Source organism: Lolium perenne, chromosome 4 (assembly GCF_019359855.2).
Source record: "Lolium perenne isolate Kyuss_39 chromosome 4, Kyuss_2.0, whole genome shotgun sequence".
Lineage (NCBI taxonomy): Eukaryota > Viridiplantae > Streptophyta > Magnoliopsida > Poales > Poaceae > Lolium > Lolium perenne.
This window is the reverse complement of record NC_067247.2, coordinates 213,419,386-213,434,844: the sequence shown is the minus strand read 5'-3', so window position 1 is coordinate 213,434,844 and position 15,459 is coordinate 213,419,386.

The following is a 15,459-nucleotide window of genomic DNA, read 5'->3' as shown; positions in this document are numbered from 1 at the left end:
TCATTGGATGAAAAAGAGGAGGAAATTGATGAACCTGAAAGCTCATTGGATGAAAAAGAAGAGGAGAGTGATGAACAAAAGGAGGAAGAATGGATTAGCTACCCATGCCAACCTTCTAATGAGAGTAACTCTCTATCTCTTACACTATTTGATTGTCCTCCATGCTTACCAAAAGAGGTTGAATGTTATGTTCCTGTGGATTCTCTTGAAATATTCCCTGTGAGTAAAACTTGTGAGAATAATTATGCTACTGTTATCTATGATAATCCATGCTACTTTGATAAATCTTATGATAATTCTTTGTTTGTGCCTGATGTCGAAATGCATGGTACTAAAGAATTTTGCTTGGCAAATGTTTATGATAAAGCTCTAGATGATGGTCCTATGTTACTTGATAATATTAATTGTACTACTAATGAAAATGGGATTGGAGAGTTCTTGACTTCATGTATGAGTCCCATATCTCTTGAGATTGATCAATCATCATGTTATATTATTGATAAAAGTGGGTTCGAAAGTTTTAATCCCACTATTTTTGAGGTTGATAAAAATTATGTGTTTATGGATCATGAAAAGCATGCTTTATGTGATAGTTATATTGTTGAGTTTGTTCATGAAGCTACTGAAAATTATTATGAGAGAGGAAAATATGGTTGTAGAAATTTGCATGGTACTAAAACACCTCTCTATATGCTTAAAATTTTGAAGCTACTCTTGTTTTATCTTTCTATGCTTGTCACTTTGTTCTTCATGAATTTATTTGTGTACAAGATTCCTATGCATAGGAAGTGGGTTAGACTTAAATGTGTTTTGCATTTGCTTTTTGATGCTCTCTTTTGCTTCAACTCTTATTTCTTGAGAGTGCATCATTAAAATTGCTGAGCCCATCTTAATGGCTATAAAGAAAGCACTTCTTGGGAGATAACCCATGTCTTTATTTTGCTATTGTGTTGTTGTGTCTTGGAAGTTGTTACTACTGTAGCAAACTCTCCTTATCTTTATTTTATTGCAATGTTGTGACAAGTAAAGTCTCTAATCGAAGGTTGATGCTAGATTTGGATTTTTGCGCAGAAACAGATTTCTGTCTGTCACGAATCTGGGTAGGATTCTCTGTAGGTAACTCAGAAAAATCTGCCAATTTACGTGCGTGTTCCTCAGATATGTACACAACTTTCATTAGTTTTGAGTTTTCTGATTTGAGCAACGGAAGTACCTCTGTAAAATTCGTCTTTACTGGCTGTTCTGTTTTGGCAGATTCTGTCTCTGTTTTTTTGCATTGTCCCTTGTGGACTTCAAGTGAGGCTTTCTAGACGTGGAGAGCTGTAGCTAATGTTTTATTGAGTTCTTGCAATGTGTCACTACAGGACTAAGGTGAATTAAAGTTTTTTTTGAGTACTAACCCCTCTAATGAAGTTTATGAGAAGTTTGGTGTGAAGGAAGTTTTCAAGGATCAAGAGAGGAGGATGATATATGATCAAGAAGAGTGAAAAGTCTAAGCTTGGGGATGCCCCCGTGGTTCATCCCTGCATATTTCAAGAAGACTCAAGCGTCTAAGCTTGGGGATGCCCAAGGCATCCCCTTCTTCATCAACTTATCAGGTTTCTTCTATTGAAACTATATTTTTATTCAGTCACATCTTATGTGCTTTACTTGGAGCGTCTGTGTGTTTATTTTCGTTTTGTTTATGTTTGAATAAATTTGGATCCTAGCAATCCTTGTTTGGGAGAGAGACACGCTCCGCTTTTTCATATGAACACTTGTTCTTCGTTTTACTTTTAATGTTCAATGATAAAAGTTGGAAGCTACAATACTTGTTGTTATTTGGTTGGAAACAGAAAATGCCTCATAATGTCTTGGATAATTTGATACTTGGCAATTGTTTTGAGCTCTCAAGTAGATCATGATTAAGTTCTTGCATCATGTAGTTTAAACCTATTAGTGGAGAACTACTGTAGAGCTTGTTGAAATTGGTTTGCATGATTGGTCTCTCTTAAGATCTAGATATTTTCTGGTAAAAGTGTTTGAGTAACAAGGAAGACAATGTAGAGTATTATAATGCTTGCAATATGTTTTTATGTAAGTTTTGCTGTACCGGTTCATACTTGTGTTTGCTTCAAACAACCTTGCTAGCCAAAGCCTTATACTGAGAGGAAATGCTTCTCGTGCATCCAAAACCTTGAGCCAAAACCTATGCCATTTGTGTCCACCATGCCTACCTACTATGTGGTATTTCCTGCCATTCCAAGTAAATACTTCGTGTGCTACCTTTAAACAATTCAAAATGCTTCTCAATTTGTGTTAATGTTTTATAGCTCATGAGGAAGTATGTGGTGTTTTATCTTTCAATCTTGTTGTGCAACTTTCACCAATGGACTAGTGGCTTCATCCGCTTATCCAATAATTTTGCAAAAAGAGCTGGCAACGGGGTTCCCAGCCCCAATTAATCACAAATAGACACTCCTCCATGGTATGTGAAATGTTGGAAGGCACCCGAGGATTCGGTTAGCCATGGCTTGAGAAAGCAAAGGTTGGGAGGAGTGTCATCACCTAAATAAAACTAAAATAAATAGACACTCCTTCATGGTATGTGATTGTTGGAAGGCACCCGAGGATTCGGTTAGCCATGGTTTGTGAAAGCAAAGGTTGGAAGGAGTGTCACCCAAAAATGAAAACATCATGGGAGCCGCTCTTTGAAGGTCTGTCTGGCAAGGGGGTTAGAGTGCCCACTACCATTCGTTGACAACAACAAACACCTCTCAAAACTTTACTTTTATGCTCTCTATATGATTTCAAAACTTGAAAAGCTCTAGCACATGATTTAATCCCTGCTTCCCTCTGCGAAGGGCCATTCTTTTACTTTATGTTGAGTCAGTTTACCTACTTCCTTCCATCTTAGAAGCAAACACTTGTGTCAACTGTGCATTGATTCTTACATACTTGCTTATTTGCATTCATCATATTACTTTATGTTGACAATTATCCATGAGATATGCATGTTGAAAGTTGAAAGCAACTGCTGAAACTTATATCTTCCTTTGTGTTGCTTCGATGCCTTTACTCTGAATTTATTGCTTTATGAGTTAACTCTTATGCAAGACTTTTGATGCTTGTCTTGAAAGTACTCTTCATGAAAAGTTTTGCTATATGTTATCTATTTGTTAGCAACTATAGATTATTGCCTTGAGTCACTTCATTCATTTCATATGCTTTGTAATAGTATGATCAAGGTTATGTAAGTAGCATGTCACTACAAAAATTATTCTTTTTATCGTTTACCTACTCGAGGACGAGTAGGAACTAAGCTTGGGGATGCTGATACGTCTCCAACGTATCCATAATTTCTGATGTTCCATGCTTGTTTTATGACAATACTTACATGTTTTGCTCGCACTTTATAATTTTTTTATGCGTTTTCCGGAACTAACCTATTAACAAGATGCCAAAGTGCCAGTTCATGTTTTCTGCTGTTTTTGGTTCCAGAAAGGCTGTTCGGGCAATATTCTCGGAATTCGACGAAACGAAGACCAAACATCATAATTCACCGAGACGGACCAGGACACCGAAGGGGAGTCAGAGGGGAGGCCTGGGGCCCCCACACCATACCTGGCCGCGCCGGCCTATGGGGAGGGCGCCCTGGCGCCCCTCCTGCGCCGCCTCTTCGTCTATATAAGCCCTTTCGACCTAAAAACTCGATACCAATTGACGAAACTCCAGAAAGACTCCAGGGGCGCCGCCGCCATCGCGAAACTCCAATTCGGGGGACAGAAGTCTCTGTTCCGGCACCCTGCCGGGACGGGGAAGTGCCCCCGGAAGCCATCTCCATCGACGCCACCGCCTCCATCATGCTCCATGAGTAGTTCCCCAATGGACTACGGGTTCTAGCAGTAGCTAGTTGGTACTCTCTCTCCCATGTACTTCAATAGAATGATCTCATGAGCTGCCTTACATGATTGAGATCCATCTGATGTAATCGGTGTTGTGTTTGTTGGGATCCGATGGATGATACATTATGATAGTCTATCTATAAAGTTTGTGAAGTTATTGTTGCTGCAATCTTGTTATGCTTAATGCTGGTCACTAGGGCCCGAGTGGCATGATCTTAGATTTAAGCTCTATACTTATTGCTTAGATTGTATCTACAAGTTGTATGCACATGTCTATGTCCGGAACCAAAGGCCCCAAAGTGACAGAAATTGGGACAACTGGAGGGGAAGGCGTAGGTATGAGGATCACATGTTTTCACCAAGTGTTAATGCTTTGCTCCGGTGCTCTATTAAAAGGAGTACCTTAATATCCAGTAGATTCCCTAGAGGCCCGGCTGCCACCGGCTGGTAGGACAAAAGATGTTGTACAAGTTTCTCATTGCGAGCACGTACGACTATATATGGAAAACATGCCTACATGATTAATGAATTGATATTCTTTCTTAATGCTTTGAATCCTGTCAATTGCCCAAATGTAATTTGTTCACCCAACACTTGTCACTTGTTATTGGAGAGTTACCACTAGTGTAGATCGCTGGGAACCCCGGTCCATCTTTCATCATCATATACTCGTTCTACATGTCATTGGAAGTAGTATCAACTATTTTCCGGTGCCATTGCTCCTGTGTTACTGCTGCTGTGTTACTGTTACTATTGCTCTCATATTACTGCTGCTTTCACATCACCCCTGTTACTAGTGCTTTTCCAGGTGCAGCTGAATTGACAACTCAGTTGTTAAGGCTTATAAGTATTCTTTACCTCCCCTTGTGTCGAATCAATAAATTGGGTTTTACTACCCGCGAAGACTATTGCGATCCCCTATACTTGTGGGTTATCAGCAGACCCCTCCACCAACCGACTTTGCTGCCATCTCCACAAGGGTAGAATGGAAATTTGAAAGCGTGTGAAACATTTGTATTTTGTGGGCGGAAAGTTTTGCCGCTATGAGATTTGCTTGCGTGGAGGCAGCTCCTTGTGACGGTAAAGCACACGTCCGTTGGGAACCCCAAGAGGAAGGTATGATGAGTACAACAGCAAGTTTTCCCTCAGTAAGAAACCAAGGTTTATCGAACCAGTAAGAGATGAAGGCCTAGTGAAGGTTGTTGGTGGAGGAGTGTAGTGCGGCGCAACACCAGTGATTCCGGCGCCAACGTGGAACCTGCACAACACAATCAAACTACTTTGTCCCAACTTAACAGTGAGGTTGTCAATCTCACCGGCTTGCTGAAAACAAAGGATTAAACATATGGTGTGGAGAATTATGTTTGCTTGCAGAAAACAACAGAGAACAATGATTGCAGTAGATTGTATTTCAGATGTAAAAGAATGGACCGGGGTCCACAGTTCACTAGTGGTGTCTCTCCAATAAGATAAATAGCATGTTGGGTGAACAAATTACAGTTGGGCAATTGACAAATAGAGATGCATATATATATCATGATGACTACTATGAGATTTACTTAGGGCATTACGACAAAGAACATAGACCGCCATCCAGCATGCATCTATGCCTAAAAAGTCCACCTTCAGGTTAGCATCCGCACCCCTTCCAGTATTAAGTTGCAAACAACAGACAATTGCATTAAGTACTGTGCGTAATGTAAACAATACAAATATCCTTAGACAAAGCATTGATTTTTTATCCCTTGTGGCAACAGTACATCCACAACCTTAGGGGTTGCTGTCACTCCCCCAGATTCAATGGAGACATGAACCCACTATCTAGCATAAATACTCCCTCTTGGAGTCACAAGTATCAACTTGGCCAGAGCCTCTACTAGCAATGGAGAGCATGCAAGAAAATAAATAACACATATATGATAGATCAAAATCAACTTGACATAGTATTCCATATTCATCGGATCCCAACAAACACAACATGTAGCATTACAAATAGATGATCCTGATCATGGTAGGCAGCTCACAAGATCTAAACATGATAGCACAAGAGGATAAGACAACCATCTAGCTACTGCTATGGACCCGTAGTCCAAGGATGAACTACTCACGCATCAGTCCCCTCTCCGGCAGGATGCCGGAGGCGATCTTCTGAACCCCCCCCCCCCCCGAGATGGGGTTGACGGCGGCGGCGTCTCTGGAACTTTTTCTGTATCGTGGCTCTCGGTACTAGGGTTTTCGCGACGGAAGGAATAAATAGGCGAAGGGGCAGCGTCGGGGGGCGCCCAAGGGGCCCACCCCATAGGCCGGCGCAGCCAGAGGTGGGGCCGTGCCGCCCTATGGTGTGGCCGCCTCGCGTCCCCTCTTCGTCTCCTCTTCGGTGTTCTGGAAGGCTCCGTGGAAAATAGGACCGTGGGGTTTTGTTTCATCCAATTCCGAGAATATTCGTAAACTAACTTTTCTGAAATCAAAAACAGCAGAAAACAGGAACTGGCACTGCGGCATCTTGTTAATAGGTTTGTCTCGGAAAATGCATAAAAATATTATAAAGTATGACTAAAACATGTTGGTATTGTCATAAAACTAGCATGGAACATAAGAAATTATAGATACGTTGGAGACGTATCAAGCATCCCCAAGCTTAGTTCCTACTCGCCCTTGAGTAGGTAAATGATAAAAACAATAATTTCTGAAGTGACATGCTACCAACATAATCTTGATCAACACTATTGTAAAGCATATGAGATGAATGAAGTGATTCAAAGCAATGGTATATAGTTTGCTAACAAAAATATAATGACTAAACAACTGAATCATGTAGCAAAAACTTTTCATGAATAGTACTTGACAAGTATCAAAAAGTCTTGCAAAAGAGTTAACTCACAAAGCAATAGATTCTTAGTAAGAGGTTTTGAAGCAACACAAAGGATGATTAAGTTTCAGCAATTGCTTTCAACTTTCAACATGTATATCTCATGGATAATTGTCAACACAAAGTAATATAATAAGTGCAATAAGTAAGCATGTAAGAATCAACGCACACAGTTGACACAAGTGTTTGCTTCTAAGATAGAAAGAAGTAGGTAAACTGACTCAACATAAAGTAAAAGAAAGGCCCTTCGCAGAGGGAAGCAGGGATTACTCATGTGCTAGAGCTTTTTATTTTGAAAACATGGAAACAATTGTGTCAACGGTAGTAATAATTCATATGGGTTATGCATAAAACTTCCTATAAGTTGCAAGCCTCATGCATCGAATACTAATAGTGCCCGCACCTTGTCCTAATTAGCTTGGATTTCCATGGATTATCATTGCATTACATATGTTTTAACCAAGTGTCACAAAGGGGTACCTCTATGCCACCTGTACAAAGGTCCAAGGAGATAAATCGCATTTGATTTCTCGATTTTGATAGATGTCAACTTGAGGACATCCATACCGGGACAACATAGAAAACAGATAATGGACTCCTCTTTTTAATGCTTTAAGCATTCAACAACAAATAATATTCTCATAAGAGATTCTGAGGATTAATGTCCAAGCTGAAACTTCCACCATGATACATGGCTTTGGTTGGCGGCCCAATGTTCTTCTCTAACAACATGCATACTCAAACCATTCAACTCATGGAAAATCTCCCTTACTTCAGACAAGACGAACATGCATAGCAACTCACATGATATTCAACAAAGGTGTAGGTTGATGGCGTCCCCAGAAACATGGTTACCGCTCAACAAGCAACTTATAAGAACTAAGATACATAGCAACATATTCATTACCACAATAGTTTTTAGGCTACTTTCCCATGCGCTATGTATTGCAAAGACAAGGAATGAACTTTTAAAGGTAGCACGCAAGCAATTTACTTTGGAATGGCAGAAAAATACCACATATAGGTAGTTATGGTGGACACAAATGGCATAGGTTTTGGCTCAAGGTTTTTGGATGCACGAGAAGCATTTCCTCTCAGTACAAGGCTTTGGCTAGCAAGGTTGTTTGAAGCAAACACAAGTATGAACCGGTACAACAAAACTTACACAAGAACATATTGCAAGCATTATAAGACTCTACACTGTCTTCCTTGTTGTTCAAACACTTTTACCAGAAAATATCTAGAACTTAGAGAGACCAATCATGCAAACCAAATTTCAACAAGCTCTACGGTAGTTCTCCACTAATAGATTTAAACTACATGATGCAAGAGCTTAAATATGATCTACTTGAGAGCTCAAAACAATTGCCAAGTATCAAATTATTCAAGACAATATGAAGCATTTTCTGTTTCCAACCAAATAACAACAAGTACAAGTGCTGCGGCTTTCAGCTTTCGCCATGAATATTAAAGTAAAACGAAGAACACAGGTTGTCCAAATGAAAAAGCGGAGCGTGTCTCTCTCCAACACAAGGATTGCTAGGATCCGAATTTATTCAAACATAAACAAAAATAAAAGCAAACAGACGCTCCAAGTAAAGCACATAAGATGTGACGGAATTAAAATATAGTTTCACTAGAGGTGACCTGATAAGTTTGTTGATGAAGAAGGGGATGCCTTGGGCATCCCCAAGCTTAGATGCTTGAGTCTTCTTGAAATATGCAGGGATGAAACATGGGGGCATCCCCAAGCTTAGACTTTTCACTCTTCTTGATCATATCATATCATCCTCCTCTCTTGATCCTTGAAAACTTCCTCCACACCAAACTCAAAGCAATCTCATTAGAGGGTTAGTGCATAATCAAAAATTCACATGTTCAGCAAGGACACAATCATTCTCAACACTTCTGGATATTACCCAAGGCTACTGAAATTTAATGGAGCAAAGAAATCCACTCAAACATAGTAAAAGAGGCAATGCGAAATAAAAGGCAGAATCTGTCAAAACAGAACAGTCCGTAAAGACGAATTTTTTCGAGGCACTTAACTTGCTCAGATGGAAAAAGTCAAAACTAGTGAATGTTGCGTACATATCTGGGGATCACGCATGAATTTTTGCAGATTTGTCTGATTCTTCTACAGAGAGAAAAACGCGAATTCGTGACAGCTAAGAAATCTGTTTCTGCGCAGAAATCCAAATCTAGTATCAACTTTTTATTAGAGACTTTACTTAGCACAACAATGCAAGAAAATAAAGATACAAAGGTATTCCTACAGTAATAACAAGCACCTTGACTCAAATATAAAACAAAAATTGCAGAAGTAAAATAATGGGTTGTCTCCCATAAGCGCTTCTCTTTAACGCCTTTCAGCTAGGCGCAAAAAGTGCAAATTAAGTAACATCAAGAGATGAAGCATCAACATCATAATTTGTTCTAATAATAGAATCAAAAGGAATCTTCATTATCTTTCTAGGGAAGTGTTCCATACCTTTCTTAAGAGGGAATTGATACTTAATATTTCCTTCTTTCATATCAATAATAGCACCAACAGTTCGAAGAAAGGGTCTTCCCAAAACAATAGGACAAGATGCATTGCATTCAATATCCAAGACAACAAAATCAACGAGGACAAGGTTATTGTTAACCGTAATGTGAACATTATCAATTCTCCCCAAAGGTCTCTTTATAGAATTATCAGCAAGATTAACATCCAAATAACAACATTCCAACGGTGGCAAGTCAAGCATATCATAAAATTTCTTAGACATAACAGAAATACTTGCACCAAGATAACATAAAGATTACAATCAAAATCATTGACTTTCATTTTAATGATGGGCTCCCAACCATCTTCCAACTTCCTAGGGATAGAAGCTTCAAGTTTTAATTTCTCTTCCCTAGCTTTAATGAGAGCATTTGTAATATGTTTTGTAAAGGCTAAATTTATAGCACTAGCATTAGGACTTCTAGCAAGTTTTTGTAAGAACTTAATAACTTCAGAAATATGACAACTATCAAAATCTAAACCATTATGATCTACAGCATTCTGAAAAATTTCAGCACTTTTATCACAAACAGTTTCAGCATTTTCAGGCAGTTTTGCACGCTTTGCAGTAGAATTAGAGACATTGCCAACACCAATTATTTTACCATTGATAGTAGGAGGTTTAGCAATATGTGAAGAATCAACATTACTAGTGGTGGTAATAGTTCAAACTTTAGTTATATTATTCTCTTTAGCAAGTTTTTCTTCTCTTTCTTCTCTTTCCCATCTAGCATGCAATTCAGCCATCATTCTAATATTGTCATTAATTCGAACTTGGATAGCATTTGTTTTAGCAAATGACTTAGTATCTTTAACTTCATCAGGCATAACTTTCAATTTCAAAAGATCAACATCAAGAGCAAGACTATCAACCTTAGAAGCAAGAACATCAATTTTACCAAACTTTTCCTCAATAGATTTGTTAAAAGCAGTTTGTGTACTAATAAATTCTTTAAGCATGACTTCAAGATCAGAGGGTACACTTCTACTATTGTTGTAAGAATTACCATAACCATTACCACTATTAGAAGGATATGGCCTATAGTTGTTGTTACCAAAATTATTCCTATAAGCATTGTTGTTGAAATTATTATTTTTAATGAAATTCAAATCAACGTGCTCTTCTTGAGCAACCAATGAAGCTAAAGGAATATTATTAGGATCAACATGAGTCCTACCATTAACAAGCATAGACATAATAACATCAATCTTATCACTCAAAGAAGAGTTTCTTTAACAGAATTTGCCTTCTTACCTTGAGGAGTTCTTTCAGTATGCCATTCAGAGTAGTTGATCATCATATCATCAAGAAGCTTTGTTGTAGCACCCAAAGTGATGGACATAAAAGTACCTCCAGCAGCTGAATCCAATAGGTTTCTTGAAGAAAAATTCAATCATGCATAAAAGGTTTGGATGATCATCCAAGTAGTTAGTCCATGGGTAGGGCAATTCTTTACCAAATATTTCATTCTCTCCCATGCTTGGGCAACATGTTCATTATCCAATTTCTTAAAATTCATAATGCTACTTCTCAAAGATATAATCTTAGCAGGAGGATAATATTTTCCAATAAAATCATCTTTACATTTAGTCCATGAATCAATACTATTTTTAGGCAAAGACAACAACCAATCTTTAGCTCTTCCTCTTAAGGAGAAAGGAAACAATTTCAGTTTTATAATATCCCCATCTATATCCTTATACTTTTGCATTTCACAAAATTCAACAAAATTATTAAGATGGGCAGCAGCATCATCAGTACTAACACCAGAAAATTGCTCTCTTATAACAAGATTTAGTAAAGCAGGTTTAATTTCATAAAATTCTGTTGTAGTAGCAGGTGGAGCAATGTGAGTGCATATAAAATCATTATTATTTGTGCTAGTGAAGTCACACAACTTAGTATTCTCAGGAGTACCCATTTTAGCAATAATAAAAATAAACAAAACGAATTAAATAAAGTAAAACAAGTAACTATTTTTTTTGTGTTTTTGATATAAAGAAAGCAAACAAGACAGAAAATAAAATAAAGCAAGACAATAAACAAAGTAAAGAGATTGGATGTGAGAGACTCCCCTTGCAGCGTGTCTTGATCTCCCCGGCAACGGCGCCAGAAAAGCTTGCTGCTTGCGTGGAGGTAGCTCCTTGTGACAGCAAAGCACACGTCCGTTGGGAACCCCAAGAGGAAGGTATGATGAGTACAGCAGCGAGTTTTCCCTCAGTAAGAAACCAAGGTTCATCGAACCAGTAGGAGATGAAGACCACGTAAAGGTTGTTGGTGGAGGAGTGTAGTGCGGCGCAACACTAGTGATTCTGGTGCCAACGTGGAACCTGCACAACACAATCAAACTACTTTGTCCCAACTTAACAGTGAGGTTGTCAATCTCACCGGCTTGCTGAAAACAAAGGATTAAACGTATGGTGTGGAGAATTATGTTTGCTTGCAGAAAACAACAGAGAACAATGATTGCAGTAGATTGTATTTCAGATGTAAAAGAATGGACCGGGGTCCACAGTTCACTAGTGGTGTCTCTCCAATAAGATAAATAGCATGTTGGGTGAACAAATTACAGTTGGGCAATTGACAAATAGAGATGCATATACATATCATGATGACTACTATGAGATTTACTTAGGGCATTACGACAAAGAACATAGACCGCCATCCAGCATGCATCTATGCCTAAAAAGTCCACCTTCAGGTTAGCATCCACACCCCTTCCAGTATTAAGTTGCAAACAACAGACAATTGCATTAAGTACTGTGCGTAATGTAAACAATACAAATATTCTTAGACAAAGCATTGATGTTTTATCCCTAGTGGCAACAGTACATCCACAACCTTAGGGGTTGCTGTCACTCCCCCAGATTCAATGGAGACATGAACCCACTATCTAGCATAAATACTCCCTCTTGGAGTCACAAGTATCAACTTGGCCAGAGCCTCTACTAGAAATGGAGAGCATGCAAGAACATAAATAACACATATATGATAGATCAATAATCAACTTGACATAGTATTCCATATTCATCGGATCCCAACAAACACAACATGTAGCATTACAAATAGGTGATCCTGATCATGGTAGGCAGTTCACAAGATCTAAACATGATAGCACAAGAGGAGAAGACAACCATCTAGCTACTGCTATGGACCCGTAGTCCAAGGATGAACTACTCACGCATCAGTCCGGAGGCGGGCATGGTGATGTAGAGCCCTCCGGTGATGATTCCCCTCTCCGGCAGGGTGCCAGAGGCGATCTTCTGAACCCCACGAGATGGGGTGACGGCGGCGGTGTCTCTGGAACTTTTTCCGTATCGTGGTTCTCGATAGGGTTTTCGCGACGAAAGGAATAAATAGGCGAAGGGGCAGTGTCGGGGGGCGCCCGAGGGGCCCACCCCATAGGCCGGCGCGGCCAGAGGTGGGCCGCGCCGCCCTATGGTGTGGCCGCTGACAAGGGTTTAACTTGTCAATGCCTACAGGTTGTAGACTAGGGTTTAGTTGGAAGTAGAGGGCAAGTAGATCTCGAGGGTTTCAGCCGAAAAGTACTCGACGATTATGAAAAACTAGGGTTTGTGAGACAATGATTCCATCTTTCTTTGTCCCTCGACTCCCCCTTATATAGGAGGTGGAGCCGAGGGATTCGTATTGTACAGGTTACAGAGTCCGGGAGGGTTTCCAACTCATCCCGCAAGATTACAAATATTATCTCCTAATACAACTCTAGCTTTCCTTAATAACAACTTGGGCTTCCGATTCTTCTTATTCTTCGAGTCGTGGGCCTTCAGTAAACCCCGGGTACTATCTTCGGCAGGCCCATTGGGGATGCCTATGTCAGTAGCCCCCGAGATTTTGCTTGAATCGTAGAGTCAGGATAAATCTCCACTGTTTATATTTACTCGACAACTTTAAACTTCTCTATATTTCTTCATATGAATATCTATATTGTACAGGGATAATGGTAGTTGGGGCTAGTTCATCTGACGGATCAAGTACTAGTTAACTGCTCTAGTGGCAATCCGCAAAAACCTACTTCAAGATCACGTCCCTGGACATGATCTCGGGATACTGGTGTAAACTTCGACAGGTACCGCTTAAGGTCTTACCATTCTGTCGAGTCCCAGTCATATTTATCGGGTACCTAACGCGTCCGTTAGGATTTTTCTTCGTATCTGTTGATACGGATAAAAGTAGCAAACCGACGTCAGAGACGGCGCCACGCCACAGAGAACGGATCTGGGGTCTTACCTTCGCAAATTTTGCGGCATTCAGAAATTGTTCGCAACTTTGGCGTTCTGAGAATATATTGTCGAGTGCTTATTCGGCTGTTGGAATGGCACATTTTATTGAGTCAACGGATGACTTATATTGCTCTCCCGATGGGAGTATATGTAGAGTTACTTATAACTCGAAATATACTCTCTTGCTCTTCTATCTTTCTTCCTTTCATAACTTCATCCGATGGGAGTAGCCCCCGAGGCTACAGCCAAGGACTTGTGCTTGGGTGTAGGCTCCACGCCTTATGTCGCTATATTTTCTTTCTCTCCCGAAATTTTTAAATCTCTCGGGTGTGCGAACAGCGCTCCCGATGGGAGTAGCCCCCGAGGCTATGAGCAAATATTTGTATTTGATCATAGGCTCACACCATTTCTATTTTATCTTTCTCGAATTTTTCATTTTTCCAAAGTAGCCCCCGAGCATTTGATCAAAAACTTGTATTTGATCAGAGGCTCTCCAATATCTTTTGCTGTCGCCTTTTTTATGAAGCTGTCAAGTCGAATTTTTCTCTTGCCAAAGTGACATCATTGCTGACGATAGCCACGATCGCTATTCCTGGAAATCGCGAGAAGTTCTCTCTCGCTGCCTTGCGGGCCCAAATTACGCATCGTATTGACACGTCGTGCAAGTGGGGGACACACGTCCGCTTTTCCTGGCGCACGCACTGTAACTCTTCCAGGGTGAAATTACTTTTTTACCCCTGTTCCACGTGTACATCATCTGCTGCACACTTTTTCCATCCAACGGTACGCCGCTTCGCTGCACCTCTATTTAAGGTCTCCATCTTCTTCCTCCAGCACTTTCGCTCGCGCCGCTCCTCTGCTCTCCTCTGCAAAAATCTCCACTTGCGCCCCATAGTTCCCTGAGCTCAACTACTCTCGAGCTGCACTCCTGCGCCATTGTTGATGCCACCGCGCAGACTGACCAGGCATAGCATGCCGGAATCAAAGATGGCTTCCGCAGATCTGGGGAGCGCTGAGTGGGAGAGATCCAAAATCTCTGCCCAATACATCAACCTCCTGAAGAAACTGGGGATCAGCAAGAAGCCAAAGGCGCTGTGCTTCCCCAGCGAAGAGAGCTACCCAACCCCTCCAATGGAGTATCGGGTTAGTTTCGTTGATCATCTCATCCGCGGCCTCTCTGCCCCTATTCATCCTTTTCTTCGCGGGTTGCTTTTTGTTTATGGACTGCAACTTCATCACCTCACACCCAACTCTATCCTCCATATTTCCATCTTCATCACCCTTTGCGAATCCTTCCTCGGCGTCCAGCCTAACTGGGCGTTGTGGAAGCGTATCTTTTTCTGTCGCCGTAATGGCTCTCCCAATGTCGCCTATAACATAGGCGGCGTTGTTATCTGCGTTCGCCCTGATGTCGAGTACTTCGACGTCAAATTCCGTGACTCAGTTCAAGGGTGGCGCAAGAAATGGCTGTACATCCACGAGGAAAACCATGGGTGTGCTGATGACAACATCCCTCCTTTTGATGGTGCCGAGAAAATCTACCGCCGCCGCTCCTGGGATGCAGAGGCTACCGACGAAGAAAAAACGGCGACGGAGGCATTGATGACCCGCATCCACGAGCTTCAAAACACCCGCGGCAAAGAGCTGTCGGGTATCCAGATCACGGCATATTTCCTTAGAATCAGAGTGCAGCCTCTGCAGGCTCGCAAAAATCCCCTCTGGAAGTATGCTGGCGACAATGATGTGGATCGGTTGTCGGTGGATTTATCGGTCAAGGATTTAGAAAAACTTGTCCGGAAAATCTCCTCCCTCAGCAAAAAAGATCCTGTCCCTTCTTCTTGTCGCGTAAAACCATATAGCGCCACCAATGCGCTTCCCAAGGTAACCTTTGTCGACTTGCTCATTTTTGTTTAACA